Here is a 16147-nt window from a genome sequence, read left to right on the forward strand (position 1 = left end):
TAGGACTTGAATGTCCATCAAAAATATCTTTTCAACAGGGAATGGGATTGAGATTATGTAAAAATTGGAGGGGCAGGGAAATGAGACTTCTGTACTCTGTCTCTCACAAGAAAGGTCATAAGACCGGTGGTGATCAAACTGGTGAGATGCCAGTTTAGGTTTGTAAAGCTGGCTATGATACTTCCTTTTGGGGGCAGGTGTATTTTCATTGAAAAAACGGGCTACATCAAAGGTGAAGTCCTCCACGGTGTTTTGAACCTCCCTACAAAACCCTGAAGCACGCAACCATGACTCATGGCACGTCACAATGACCAGTCCCATCAACCTAGATGATGTGTCTACTGCATCAACAGCTGACTGAAGTGTGGTTCTAGCCAGCTGTTTGCCCTCTTCAGTAACAGCCTGGAAGTGACCTCTGTCCTGCTGTGGTAGCTTGTCCACAAAAATCTGTGAATTTGGAATAGCTGAGATAGTTGTACTTAGCCAACAGCACTTGACTGTTCCCTATACAAAACTGAAGGCTAGTAGATGTGAAGACCTTTCTTCCCACAACTCAAGATGCTTAGCCTTCTTGTCAGAAGTAATTTATGATGTTGTCTAGATTTCTCTGTGGCAGCGTGGATGACCAGAGAGTTTGGTGCAGGGTGGGTAAAATGAAATTCTGCTCCTTTAGCTGGAACTAAACAACATTTCTTTGCCCTCTTCGGGGTAGGAGCACATGTGCCTGGTGTATACCAGAGTGCTTTAGCAGGTTCCAGAATAGCTTTATTAACTGGAAGTTCTATTCAGCTGGATCTGGTGGTTTGTAGGATTCCAGGAGTTTGTGTTGAGGGTCATGAACCTCCTCTAGGGAGATGTGGAGTTCCTCTACCACCCTTTGCCATAAATGCTGAAGGGGTTTATGGTCATCCAGATGGGACAGAGATGCCAGTGTGATTGCTTCATCCAGAGACGATGACGACAATCTTGTCAGTACTGGCGGAATCAATGGAACTGGTTTGTATGCCTCTTCTTCCATGGAGTCAGGAGAAGCTCTTACTGTTCCCTTAGGGGAGAAGGGTGGAGCAATTTCCTGGCAGAATACATGGGCTCTCTATATCGGGCATACAGGTCGCATATTCCCCAGTACGTTGGTTTAGGAGGAAGTTGTGTGGGTCCTCAAGGCACAGGGTATCAATGGTCCCAAAGCAAATATTGAGGTAGAGGTTGGTACCAGGCTGCTCTGAATCTTCTGTCTGGACTAACTTCTCAGAGGAGCAGATGGCAGCTCCTCTAGAGGATTATTCTCCCTAGAAAGAGAAGAAAGGGTCCAGATCCAACAGTGGTACTGATGGAGGAAAGGCACAGCTGGCAGATGGAAGAGGGCATAGGGCTTCTATCAAAGGTAACATTCCCTGGGGGAGTCACCACCTCCATAGTGAGAGAAGGTCCCAATGATGGGGAAAACTGAGACTTGGGAAGAGCAAAGACATCTTCTGGTGCAGTACAAGTCTCTGATCTCCCTGGAGTGTGAGGGGTCTGATCTGTTCATGCTGATGAGGGTAGGAGGAGGGACTCTCTGTGGCCAGAGTGGGAAATAATGACAATACGATTGTGCCAGAATTGACTGATCCTGACATTTTGATTTGGATGGTACTGGTGAAGAGCGTGTTGCTGGTACAGGGCCCAGTACCAGTAGAGCCCTGGGTTTGTGGACTTTAGAGTCAGGGCCCTGGGACTTAGAATGTCCTAAATCTTTAGGAGTTGAACAAGCAGATTTCTTCAATGTAGGTGGAGTTGTGTCAGATGTCTTTGAAGCACCTTTAAAGGGAAACCTGCTCTGATGCTTGTGTGAGTCTTCTCTGCCTTCCCAATGAGACCAATTAAGGGGAATCTGTACCCACAGATACCCCCAAACAGAGTCGGAACATGCCTTCCGCCATGAGGTCTATGTCAATTCAGGCTGATGTACAGGGTGGGTGCTTCAGACTGTGTTTGATTGTGGCCTGATGGCCTTCTACATGAGGTGTTTTCTAAGGCAGAGTTCCCTCACCTCATGGGTACTGCTAGGGAAAGAGCAGCAGATGTTACACCTAGTCGCAATGTGTGCCTCCCTAAGACAGCACAAACAGCGCTGGTGGTTGTCACTGACCAAGAATGAATGGGAGCAGGACACAGTTTTTGAAGCCTGGACTTCTGGATATAGTCCAATACCCATAATGGGGCATGAGGAGGGATCGTAGGGTGACCAGAGGGCAAGTGTGAAAAATCGGGATGGGGGTGGGGAGGGCTATAAGTGCCTATATAAGAAAAAGCCCCCCAAATCGGGACTGTCCCTATAAAATCGGGACATCTGGTCACCCTAAGGGAAGGGGTCCCTGAGGCAGGGAATCTAACTAGAAAACTCTGATAAAAAGCAATACAATTATTAAAAAACTTACTAACTATAAAAAACTATATGCGAGAAGCATTAAAGCAAACTTTGAAATATTTTCAGATGGAAGAAAAATCAAAGGAAAGCTCCAGACACTGGAGGGTCTGACCCAGGCCATGTGGCATTCAGAAGAAATTGGAAAGGTGGCCAGTCTGCTCCACCCTTTATGCCTTCACTGAAAAGCATAAGGAAGGCCAGGGCGCATGTGTGTACCAACAGACAGTGCTTGCAAGAATTCTCTGATTCCAGGTACATAAAGTACATGCACATCCCCACAGTGGAATACACATATGGACCAGGACATAAGGAGGAATATGTGGTGGTGTCGCAGGGAAATCTTCCTCACCAGAGAACAGCTATTTAAAATTAGGTAAAATAAAATTCTTGACAGTGTCACTCTAAAGAAAACAGACCCACCAAAATGAATTTGGAAGTTACAGATTAGTAGGTCAAAGGCTCTCTCTTTTACTAAATAGGACATCATCTGTCCCTTAAAAAGTGTGATATTATAATGCTTTAATGCCTTCTTTCTCTGGGCACTGGTATGTAATATTTCCAGCCAAGTTCAGTATATTACTCTTTTTAATACACATTCATAGCATAAATCATCAGAATCGAAAGGGAGTTATTAGTTACAGTGGGAGCGGGTGAAACTTTTGTTACAGAATCCAAAGCCATACAGATCTTGCCTGGTTTTCTGTTGTAATAAATGCAAATCTCAGCTCATGTTGTGTCAAAAAATTTGCTCAAGTTCCTGTGTCTGTTGAGCACTCCCTGGGTCCAGCTGTTAGTAACCTCTGGGCTGAGTTTTAAGTGAACTTGGGCTGATCTATGGTTTTGCATCAAAACCATGGGAAATTCAATTATTTTCATGGTTTTGGCAGGAAACCAAATGAAACACTGCATTTCTAACTGAGTTTCATTTTGAGTTTTCAGTTTTATTTGAATGCGAAACTTAAAGCATGATTCAGGGAGGCAAATTCCCTTCCCATTTACCTGAATGTAATTCTAGAGCAATTCCACTGATTTCATTGGAGTCATTCCAGTTTTACACCATTTAAAATGAAAACTTTGACCCACGTGTAGAAGCAGAAGAAAGTATTCCTATGAAGCCTGCAAACGCCTACTACCAAACACTGCTTATTTCCATGATGAGGTGTTTGTAAGATCATGCTCTTGAATGTTATTTGAAGCTAATTACATACTAATGCTTCAGTCATTTAGTTTTTTTAAATAGCATAAAGTTCTTGTCTTCACTATAAACAGCCTTTTTTTTTTAAGCTAAATTTAAGTTCCCGAATACACGAAAAAAACCACTAGTGCCTTATTTTTCCGAGCTTCCCAAATGAAACTTTTCTAGTAGATTACCAAATACATTACTCTGGAAACGATCACACAAACAGAACATTGGTGTAGAAGAATCCAATCACAAAGGGAGGAACAGAGAAACAAGAAAATACAACTTAGATCACAGTATGTCTAGTATGGATTTCACCTTTTCAAAAAGTGCATTTCAGTTTTTAAACTAGCTACCGATTATTTCTTAATATGCCAATTTATACCCCAATTGTTCTGGAAAAAAAAAATCTCTCATTCAAGAGAAAGATTTCTTCCAGTCTTTCCATCTTTTAAGGATTATTAACTTGGCCACTGAATATGCCAGCAAAACATTTCTTCTTTTCACTGTCAGACCACCACTGAATCTGAGCCAAAATATGCATAACTCAAGGTCTTATATTCAAATCCAATCTAATATGCAAAAGCAAAAGAAAAGAAAAGAAAAAACAGTTTCAAACCCAGCAGACCACTATCCTCCTTGTGATGTCTCCATTTATATGTGGGTTATTTGTGCTCTTAACTGCTCTCATAGGAGTTGGAAAAAATCCCATATAGTATTTTAATATTCTTTTGAATGGAGTAATTGCATACCTCATCCTATATTTTTTTCCATTCATGAATCACTTTCTTTTGCTATCTTGTTCCCATCTCATGTGAGATGGAGCCAATATTTTCTTATCTACATTCAAATATTTATTTATATACATTCAGTCAGTATGAATCTTCCTCACTGTCGTTAAAGCTACCACCATTCTGGTGCTTATTTCTTGTTTAAAGCCGGGACACATTCTGAAAAGTGACAGTGTGTAAATAGCATTTTTATTGGCTCTCAATAAGCTCCATATCAAGTTTGTTCAGTTTACAAGTTAAAAGTTGTTTCTTTTCTCACTACGAGCCATGCAACTCAAGCTGTTATCTGAAAGTCATACTGTGTTTTTTCTGACTCGTGCAACATATCTTCTTTACTACAGGTTGCTATTTTAAGTCAAGAGTTCTGGGTGGTTTATTCAGTACGTTACACATTTGCCTGTTTTATCTCAGACCTATATCTACGGCTGTCAAAAGTGATTAGTGATTATTGGTGTCTCAATTTGTGGGTGTTTAACTTGGGACACCTTAAAGAGCTTGAGTTACAGAGGAAGGGTGACTCAGCACTTTCAAAATGAGATCATCCCCCCCTCATTTAAAAAGAAGTCCCGCATTGGGCTCCCAGAGAATAAGGCTCACAAACTCGCCAGTCACTCTGAAAATCTTGGATTTATATCTCGAATAAAGTTGGCAAAAGGTTAACATACTGAATGGAGGCAAAGAACTGCCTGATTTGTGCACTATTGTTCAATCCTGTAAATCAAAACAACCATACAACCCTTTGAAAATTTGGTGGATGAAAAAAAAAAAAAAAAAAAAAAAAAAGCTCTGCCCTGGATTCAGATCTTATATACCAAATTTCATCAGAGAGTGAGTTGTTACATCTAATAAAGTTTAGATTAATATTAATTGTAACTGGAATAACATTAAAGAGAAATACTGAAGCATCCTTAATTACAGCACTTCCAGTGTGTGGCTGTGTCTTTGTAAACTATATGAAGATGGCACTATAAAGGATACAGCCAATCTTACTTTACAATGAATCCTAAGAATGCATAATACTGTACTGGTGTACAGTCAGGTAATCTACTGTCTCTTTAAATACATCTAAATATTAGGTCTAGGACGGATCAACCTGAGAAAAATGCTAACATATAACTGCTAAAGTTAATACTTACTTTATACTTGCTTTTCTACGAGACTTAAAATGAAAAAGGCTTTCCAACTATTATAAGATGTACAGTCTTAATCTACATTTCAATAAGATATTTAAAGGCAGTGCTGAAACTGTCAAGGACCCTTTCTTAAGCCTAAGAGAGGCCTACAAAGGAATGCTGACAGTTTCGTTTTCTGTGACACGGAAGCATTATTTTATCAAGAAAATGTTATTATATTCTGATTCATCTTAGCACTTCCCTTTGCAGACTCTTTGCAACCCCCACTTGTATTTGGTGGTATAAAAGCTGTAGTATCACCTGTACTGTCAAGAATCCTTATGATAAAGGTAGATGAAATGATCTGAATAAATGTATATTCTTTAGTTTCATTTGTAGCCTCTTGGTGCAAATGCAACAAGAATAAAACCCCTCGCTAAGAGGTGTGTAAACTGTAAACATGTTCTAAGATATATTGTTTGACTTGCGTCTTCTTCATCCTTGTACTACTACTATAGAAGTCACTAAATTACTCTGCAGCTACATTCTTCGCATTTTTATTGTGAGCATTACAATAATTTTTTTTGTATGATTCCTTTTTTGTTTATATTATATACACATACAGACACACAATAGATTAGAGAGATAAAAAAAATCAGGTCAAGCACTTTTTAATTAATGCTCTTTCATTACAAACATGACCCTAGCAAAAAAGGTTTTACTCTTGTATGTTAAATGTATACGTATAGTCCATAAACAGTTTCTAATTAGTCACATGTGTATTCCAATGTGGAGTGGTGTCTTACAAACCAACACTGAAGTGTATAAGAAACTGTCAGTCAGATCAAAAGTCAATTGAAAATCATCTAATTTTCAGAGCTGAGATGGTGTCACAGTTAGTTAGCCATAAATGTTTAAAACAGCAACCAAACTTTTGTTCTAATTGAGTTGAAAGGCTGCATGCTTTGATGTCTTCACTTTTATCATTTGTATATAGCCTAAAACTGCAGATTTTGCTTTCCTCTTGGAAATAGTAGACATTACTTCTTATTGAAAATATACAGGTACGTCAATCAGTATTTACGGAGCCAGCATACAGTTTTCAACCATGCATGTAATCACTTACAGCACAAGTCCTCAAAAGTGAAATTGCAGTAGTTTCTCACTACTATTTAACCTTTCCTTTCTGTCAATTGTTGACCAAGTCATACAAAAAAATGCATCTTCAGAATATATGGAACTATATCCTACTTTTCATACTCATGTGAAAGGTCCCATTTACATCAATGGTGTCATTTTTCAATTCTTTGTTTTTTCAGCAGGGGAGAGGACAGCAGAGTCTATTTGCAGAAAATGTGTTTGAACAACAAAATATACAGACATGCCTAGAGTTTGAGAATCATGTAACAGAAACTTGAGAGGCCCCAATGAAAAGTTCAGTCCTAATCTCATTATTGTAACATTCTTCATCTGTAACAAATGTGAAATAAACTTGGAATGTCAGGTGGGAGTGGAAATGAAGCAACAGAGGCTCAGCCACACTTTAAGAGAGAGACTGTAGATGTAGACCCCTGTTTGTGATCCATTGCTCAACAGTTAACATAAGGAGCAAGGAAGGTCTAGTTCAGGGGTCGGCAACGTTCGGCACGTGGCTCGCCAGGGTAAGCACCCTGGCGGGCCGGGCCAGTTTTATTTACCTGCTGACGCGGCAGGTTCGGCCGATCGCGGCCCCCACTGGCCACGGTTCGCCGTCCTGGGCCAATGGGGGCAGCGAGAAGCCGCGGCCAGCACATCACTCTCCCGCGCCGCTTCACGTGCCGAACGTTGCCGACCCCTGGTCTAGTTAGACACACCCCTTCCTTTTCTAACGAGACGTAATTTCCACTATCAAAACGAACTCAACTTAATGTGTTAAAGCAAAAGTAGCTAGCAAAATTCATACCTTCCCACTTGTTGGGGATTATAAGGTGCTGATCCAAAGCCCACTGAAGTCAGTGGAAAGACTCCTATTAATTTCAATGGGTTCTGGCTCACACTTGAATTATTGTTCTTCCTCGCACTATGGTGAGTGAGATGTGGTAAAAATGCCACGATGCAATTGTATCCAAGACAGAGCCCCAACATAGCTGATATAGCAGTATGTATCTGTGTAATCAGCAGTGCCCAAGCTGTTACACAGTGTGATACAGGTCTGCTGCAGCTCTGCCAATAAAATACTGTTGGACCGGTTCCTGTGTGCGCGTACATTTGGATTCACTTCCCTCCTGATAATAGGTGAGCCTGTATCCAAAGCTATGCAATTGCCAGCATCTATTTAATCTTGTGCATAAAAAGGGAGGGGAGATGAAAGGAGACTAGCAAGAAGAAGAGAAACGTACTTCTTAATTACATGGTGGATTGCCCTCCCTACGCTAAACGAAGCACCTGGCAAGTGGCATATTCTGCACATGGCTCAGCCCTCGCACACATGCAGCTGCTCAGATCTGACATACAGATGTCACATTTTAGACTTGCTACTGTCAGATTAATGGAGGCAACACACACAGATACTGCATTGAGAGAGAGTTATCCATATCCATTCACTGTGATTATCACAGAATAGAGGCCTATTGGCTAATATGTCATCCCTCTGCCTCTGAAATGTTGTTTGTTGTTATACATTCAACAGCACTTTGTCTAGTCTACTGTAATGTTAAACATCTGTAAGGAGGGAGTTTCAACTACTAATCTTGTGAGTCTATTCCATAGTCCATCAGATTTCACTTTTAAGAAGGGGGAGGGATTGCTCAGTGGTTTGAGCCTTGGCCTGCTAAAACCAGGGTTGTGAGTTCAATCCTTGAGGGGGCCATTTAGAGATCTGGGGCAAAAAGCTGTCTGGGGATTGGTCCTGCTTTGAGCAAGGGGTTAAACTAGATGACCTTCCAACCCTGGTATTCTATGATTTGCTCTGAAAGGGAATTTTCTCAGCCAATCAGAATGTTGGGACACAGTAACTGACTTGTAAGAGTACACTTTTTTCAAAGTTATGCACACCCCCACATTTTGATTGATTCTGGTACTCAATTTGTATAATCACTGCTGGTTCTTTTACAATAGACAGACAGTATGTGAATGCCTGTACTATGACTCTCAGGCACCAGTTATTAGCTAGAGTTCAGAGATTTGCATAATCATTCTATGGATATTTTTCATTCACTGCACTGTGAATACGGAGATACGTATTTTCTGTTGGCTCCTGTAGTGTTTGCCAGCAATAAAAGTGTTCCCTCCACTTATTCTTTCCTTCAGCTGAATCAGAAAACTTCAAAATCCACATGAATGAGAAGGGAGAAATATTAGAAAAAGCAAAGAATATGTGCAAAGGACACTGCAGAGAGGGAAAAATGCTAGACTCCTGTCCCTCCTTTTTTCTGAATTCTGCTCAGGGAAGTTAATGAAAGTCATCCCCTCCAAACTCCCTTCTCTCCCTACAAGTCAGGAAAGTTCTTGTCCCCAGAACTTTTGTAATGCCTATGTTCCGTGTTTGTTTTATCAGCTTCTCCCTCTCAGTATCATTTTAGTACTCAGCATCAACAAAAACACAATCTAGGGAGATAAAAATCTTTGCTGACCTGCAGAGTGGGGCAAAGGAGGAAGAAAAGGGAGGGGAAATTAAAAGGAAGACAATGGGAGTTGTGACTTTATCTTGGAATTGTAACTTGGCCCAGACTTGCCTGAAGCTCAGGCCAGGTGCAACCAAATTAGTCACAACATTTGCAAACCTGGCCCATAGTTATGATCTGTAATGACACCTGGACATTTCACGTGGCTTTGTGTGTTTCTTTGTGAAGGTTATATACAGCTCTGATTAACATCCATGCTACCTAAAGAAAAACAACACAGGAGAAAGAAGTGAATGATCTGTCCTTAGTCTTAGAGGGCATTCAGATACTATGGTGAGTGGCCTTATAGAAATGTCTATAAATCGACATCTGGCACTTGGGAGTCACAGTGTTAGAGCATAGAGGCCCATGCTATTACGTTAAGCATATATATATATATATATATATATATATATATATATATATATACACACACACACACATACATATATATACACATATACATACACACACACATACACATACACACTGTCATAGACATACAGCTAAGGGTAGCATAAAATCCCTCTTTACCCTGTAAAGGGTTAATTCATCTTTTACTTGTAAAAGGTTAATAAGCTCAGATAACCTGGGTGGCACCTGACCAAAAGGACCAATAAGGGGAGAAGATACTTTCAAATCTGTGGGGGAAGGTTTTTTGTCTGTGTCTCCCGGAGTCAACAAGGAAACAGGGCAGGGAAAATACATCTCCCTAAGCCATATCTGAATAAAGCATCTAGTCTTGCAGAAATAATAAGTAATAGCAAAGAAATGCGTTAGATTATTTTTTGTTTTAGCTTGTGGATTTTCCCTGTTCTAAGAGGGAGGTTTATCCCTGTTTTTGTAACTTTAAAGTTTTGCCTAGAGGGGAATTCCTCTGTGTTTTTGAATCTTTTGTTATTCTATAAAGTACTTACCATCCTGATTTTAAAGAGGTGATTCTTTTACCTTTTCTTTAATTAACATTCTTATTTTAAGAACTCTATTGTTTTTTCATTGTTCTTAAGATCCAAGGGTTTGGGTCTGTGTTCACCTGTACCAATTGGTGAGGATATTATTCGTAAGCCTTCCCCAGGAAAGGGGGGTGCAGAGCTTGGGGGATTATTTTGGGGGGGGAATAAGACTCCAAGTGGTCCTTTCCCTGATTCTTTGTCTAAATCACTTGGTGGTGGCAGCATACTGTTCAAGGCAAGGTGGAATTTGTGCCTTGGGAAAGTTTTTAACCTAAGCTGGTAAAAATAAGCTTAGGAGATCTTTCATGCGGGTTCCCACATCTGTACCCCAGAGTTCGGAGTGGGGAAGGAACCTTGACACACGCTAAGAGAATTCCTGTCCCAAATAATTTATTTGGAGACAAGACAGGTAATGGGTAGGAGAAAAGAAATATTATCCCTATTTTACAGCTGAGGAACTGAGGGACAGAGAGATTAAGAGCAGAGTATCACCTTGCTTACACCAATGTGAAACCAGTGTAAATCCACAGATTTCAGTGGAGATGCTCTGAATTTTCTCTAGTGGAAGAGAGAGGATAATCAGGCCTAAAGCAAGTAGTCCTAGGTCACACAGGAAGTCTATGGCAAAGCTGGAAATTGAACCCTAATCTTCTAAAACCCTAGTACTGTGCTTTTTTTTTTTCTTCCCCCAAGACTATCCTACCTGTTCTGCACAGTTAGCCAGAAGGTGCCTGGGGTTCAAGGGGAAGGTTCCCTAAAAATGTTTCATACAAACAATACAATCCATTGTCTCTCCTTGTGATGGAGGGTACTTACTTCCTGAGTGCCTCCTAGAGGTTGGGTGTGGTACTGCACTCTTTTTCCTGCTTCTGGAATCCCCTGTAGGCTGCCAACCTTGCTAGGCAGGTCTTCAGGGGCTCAGCCTTCCAGTCAAATTACCCAATCAATACAAACCCCTTCTGGGATACCACAGAGTTCAACAAACTGTCTGCCCCACCAGTGTCTTCAGCACCATCTCTGTGCCATTTAAATCCAGCCCTTCACTCAGGCCTCTAAAGGCATCTTGTCCTATTCTTATGGCTTGGGCCACTTCACCAATGTCCTGTAGGTCTGCCCACTACTCCAGGTTCCAGCCCACGGACCCTACTAACAGCAGCCATGTACCATCCCACCTAATTTGTTGCTGCTGTTTTCCCTGGTCCTGGTCCCACCTGGTCTCTTTACCTTCACTCATTACCTTAGAATTATAGTTCTCAGGTACCCACTTTCCCAGGTCCAGTAAATGCAGCCAGTCAAGCCCCTCTGGCCTGAGAGTAGTACCCTTCCTCCCCCCTTCTGGTTCCAGCCAGGAGCTGACCTCTTAAGGCCCTGCAGCTCCTTTTATCTGAGTAGCAGCAAGAGCGGGAAAGATGGTAGCAGTTCATCTAACTCAGCTTTGGTTGAAATCAGAAAAGCTGCAGGGTTTGTAGGAACAGGGCATCTAGTGGCCATTATTTTTCTCTTATATGGTGTTACCTTTTAAACTATGCTCGAGATCTCTGTGGCACTGGCCTGGCGTGATGAGACTTCAGCGAGATACAGCATATAAAAGCATACACGGTAAGTGTGATGAATTGCAATGACAAGGTTGGGTTGGAGGTAACTTGTGAATGATCTAGTAAATTGAAAATGCCTGCATGCTTTGCCTCGTAGCAGTGAAGAGAGAATATGGGCAGTGCCAAGTTGTGTGCTACAGGCAGGAGCCTTGCAGAGAACAAAAGAGAAACATACCATGCCCTACTATCACACCCAGCTTCTTAACTAGCTCTTTAGAAAACAAATATATAGCATCAGCAATCAACCACGTTATTATTAATAATGCAGTTAGAAGTGTGGAGGAGGTGAATTTGATCCAGCATTTGAATTATGTACCATTAAAATGAAAATCTCTGCCTAGGTGCCCAGAGAACACAGACACTGCTATAAAACCTAATACACAGTATACAAAGACAAGCAACTAACTAAAACCTAACTCAAGTCATGAATAAAAATAATGCTGTAATATTTTGCACTCCAGAGCATCTTTCATCCAAGGTTCTCAAATCATTTTAAAACATATTAATTGATAAATAGAACACCCATGTGAAATAGATGAGAATTATTATCCCTATTTTTCAGGTAGGGAAACTGAGTCAAAGAGATGCCAACATCACAGCATCAGTGATAGAATCGTGAACAGAATACAGGAACCCTGACACCCTCTCCCCCATTCCAACCTCTAGACAAGCTGTTTCTTTCTAATTCCAATCCTAAACATACAGCAGCCACCAGCTGCAGTCCCCTTCCAGCTTCTAAACAGCCCCTCTAATTCCTCACTCAGGCTTTAAAATCTTGGACAGATACCTCAAATAGCTGATATAATATTGTATGTATAGTGTATCAAGAGATGTCTGAACCTTCCAGGGTTCAATTCACATGGGTATAGGAGCAGTAAGCAGGTGGTTCCCACATTCCAGCAGTCCAGTTACGACAGCATGGGCTAACATCCCCATAATACCCTGCTCTTTCATTATCTTAACTCCTGATTCAACCCAACTTCTTTTCCGCACAGAAATCTCCCTACCTCTTCCTGGGCCTGAAGAAGAGGATACAGCTGGGAGAACATGCAAGAAGCCCCATATGCTGCCTCTGGGATAAAAGGGCTAATCTGAATCAGCCCCACAGAGGCCTATTCCCTGCTCCGTAACTGGCCGTTGCTTTCTGAAGCTTTTGAGTAGGGCATTCAAGGGCCTGATCCAAACCCTACTGAATTCAATGGAAACTCTGTCCTTGACACCAGTGGGTTTTGGATTAGGTCTCAAGTGGGGTTTGTGAAGTTGCAACATGACCTGAGACCCCCGGTGGCAGAAGGTGATAATGCAGCCAATAGTACAGGACCCATACTATTGATACTTGCCAGTCTCCATAGCATGGCTGACAACTGGGTCATGAACCTATCAGACCCTAATGGCCAACTGTGCTTAATAATGCTGGATAAATTTTGGTTGATAATGTTGCTCCATATTTCAGAACTGTATAAAAACTGCCCACTATTTAGAAAAGGAGATTCTATATGGAACAATATGAGGCAGATCCAAGGGTTGTCCAATATATTCTTTTCCTTTGCCTTTCTTTCATTTCACCACTTCTGCTCATATGTATTGTTACTTCTACTGCTGAGTTAGAGGCATAAACCTACAAGAATAAGACTGTATAAAATAAGTGCTTGATTATATTCACACTGAAGTCAAGATTATTAGTGTTTAGATTGTGGTGGAGACATTTCCAAACTCAGAGCAGGACAAAGTCTCTATTCAAATAGCACACAGCTTAAATGGTTACCATTCAAAGGGAGATTTAATGATAGAAGACAGGGCCTTAATACAGAAAAGGGTACAAAACAGTGCATTTTACAATTGTCATGGATTTATTTGACATCACCCTTGCAATTTATATTAATCTCATGCTGAATAACCAACTCGTTCTTTACCTGGTTTCATACTTCTCATGCCTGTGCAATATTTGATTTTATTACAAATGTCTCAAAAAGTGTAAAAAATAAGAGAAACCACTTCCAGTCTTTCCATCTTTTAAAGGTTATCAACTTGGCCATTTCTTGTTTTCACTCCTGTTGGACCATTCCTGCAGCCCAAGTATGTACAGCATGAAGGAAGGTCTGGTATTCAGCATCAATCTATCATTGTAAAAAATCTTCCCTGAATTGTACAATACCTGTACTTTCCCCTGGGCCCCACAAAGAACTTGGTTACAAGTGAGCCACTTTCGTTTTCCCTATATTTAAGCAGCACGATGGGATTTAAATGATTTCCATATATTATTTTAATATTAACTCACTTTGGATTGGAGGCCTTTGCATACCTAAGTCCTTTTTTTAAAGCATTGTGTTGCTGATAATTTTGTTTCTGTATATTATGTACCTCACTTGAGAAAGAGTCAATGTTTTATGAACTCTGTTCAGATTTTATATTGCATACATTAGATACAAATATACCTGTTTCTAACATTAAAACAACTGCATCACTGTCTAAAAAATTCTTTCCCAAATTTTGTTCATCTCAACATGTTTTTTTTTAAATTTCATATAGTGTTTGCCACTAAAAAGTCAATATATAGTAATAGATGCCATACAGAGTTTTTTTCTTCTTATCCTGAGTAGAGGGTGTTATGCCAGAGTGTATTCAGGCCAATTCACTTGTGTGTTACTATAGCTCAAAGTGATTGTTGAAGGTAGAAGAGTGGATTTGGTGTTTAGACTTCATAAAACTAATGGGACATTACTTGCATTGTTTTCACTTATCAGAATCCTGGTATGATGCAGAAGCAAACATTTACACTATGAATACCCCAGCAACTAAATAACCCATCAAAGAAGCCTTGTGGAGTGCTAATGAAGGACTTTAACAGAAGAGTGCTAATTTCCAAGCAAATAGCCATTGTTTATGATGACCAGAGCTCAAAGAATCAAAGTGCATTCCTCACTCACCATCATCAAAGGAAAATCCCATGTGGGTAGAGACACTGTCAGCTGTTTTCTGTCAGAAGAAGTTATAAATATGGATTCAAGGAAAGATCCTTTGAATCTGGACTATTTGGACTCTTACAGGGAAGTGTGCCACATGCAAAGCAGAGATCCCCAGAGACAATCTGGGTACCCTTTAAAGACTTTTGGGAAGTTGGCTGTTTATTACATCACTGCCACCATTTGGAATTACAAACCTTGACTCACCTGTGCATATATTTTACCTACTTTAACCTCTCAATTACTCATTTCCTTTTCTTAGCTTATACATCTTTAATTAGTTTACTATAGAATTGGCTACCAGTGTGATCTTTGGTGCAAGATCTAGAGCAGGGGTCGGCAACGTTTGGCATGCAGCTCGCTAGGGTAAGCACCCTAGTAGGCCGGGCCAGTTTATTTACCTGCTGACATGGCAGGTTCGGCCAATTGCGGCCCCTAGTGGCCGCGGTTCACCGTCCCGGGCCAATGGGGGTGGCGAGAAGCCGCGGACAGCACATCCCTCGCCCGCGCCCCTTCCCGCCGCCCCCATTGGCCCGGGACGCCGAACCGTAGCCAGTGGGGGCCGCGATCGGCCGAACCTGCCGCGTCAGCAGGTAAATAAACTGGCCCGGCCCGCTAGGGTGCTTACCCTGGCGAGCCGCGTGCCAAACGTTGCCAACCCCTGATCTAGAGTATCAACTGATTTGGGGCAAGTGACTGGTCTCTTGGGCCTGGGAGCAACCTGATGTGGTGTCATTTTTGGTTTAAGTAATCTTTTATCACAAAGTTCAGTTTGTCTGGGTGGCAAGATAGGCTGGAGAGTCTAAAGGGACTGTCTGTGACTCCATGGTAAGACTGGTTTAGCGATCCAGGTGTTCACATTTGTTACTGTTTTGATGAAATCTAATTATAGAACACCCCACCAGCTTAGGGTGTCTTCCCTGTTTTCTGACAATCTGCCCTGAGGTAGGCACTTTCAGTTGTGAGCCACTCCAGACAAGCGTGACAAGTAATTGTTGGTACATACTGACTTTTTTTAAATGGTGAGCTGTTTATTTACTGGGGTATATATATATATATTACAACAGCAGCCTTCCTATTACGGGCGCAATTTCCACCTTTCATTTTTGTCTCATGAAAGTGTATTTGACTCATCTTTGTACCCAGTGCTTAATTTGTAATGAAAGAGGTGCCAGGGCTCAAGCTGGGTGGCCAGAGAGCGGCAGCTGATGGCCAGGTACTCAGCTCTGAAGGCAGAAGTAAGGGTGGCATGGTATGGCATATTGCTACCCTTACTTCTGCCCTGCTTCTGATGGCAGTGCTGCCTTCAGAGCTGGGTGGCTGGAGAGCAGTGGCTGCTGGCCAGGAGCCCAGAGATGACGAGTCTATGAGTTGCCAAGCCTAGAGGCACCAGGGCTCAGTCCCAGCAAGCCCCAGCACAAATTAAGCATGGTTTGTACCCAAAATTTGCTTCTGCAACACAAAAATAGAGGTGCAAGTTTTGCAGTTGGAAATTTCACCTG

Source organism: Terrapene carolina, unplaced genomic scaffold, assembly GCF_002925995.2.
Source record: "Terrapene carolina triunguis isolate 2854851 unplaced genomic scaffold, T_m_triunguis-2.0 Scaffold62, whole genome shotgun sequence".
Taxonomy (NCBI): Eukaryota; Metazoa; Chordata; order Testudines; family Emydidae; genus Terrapene; species Terrapene triunguis.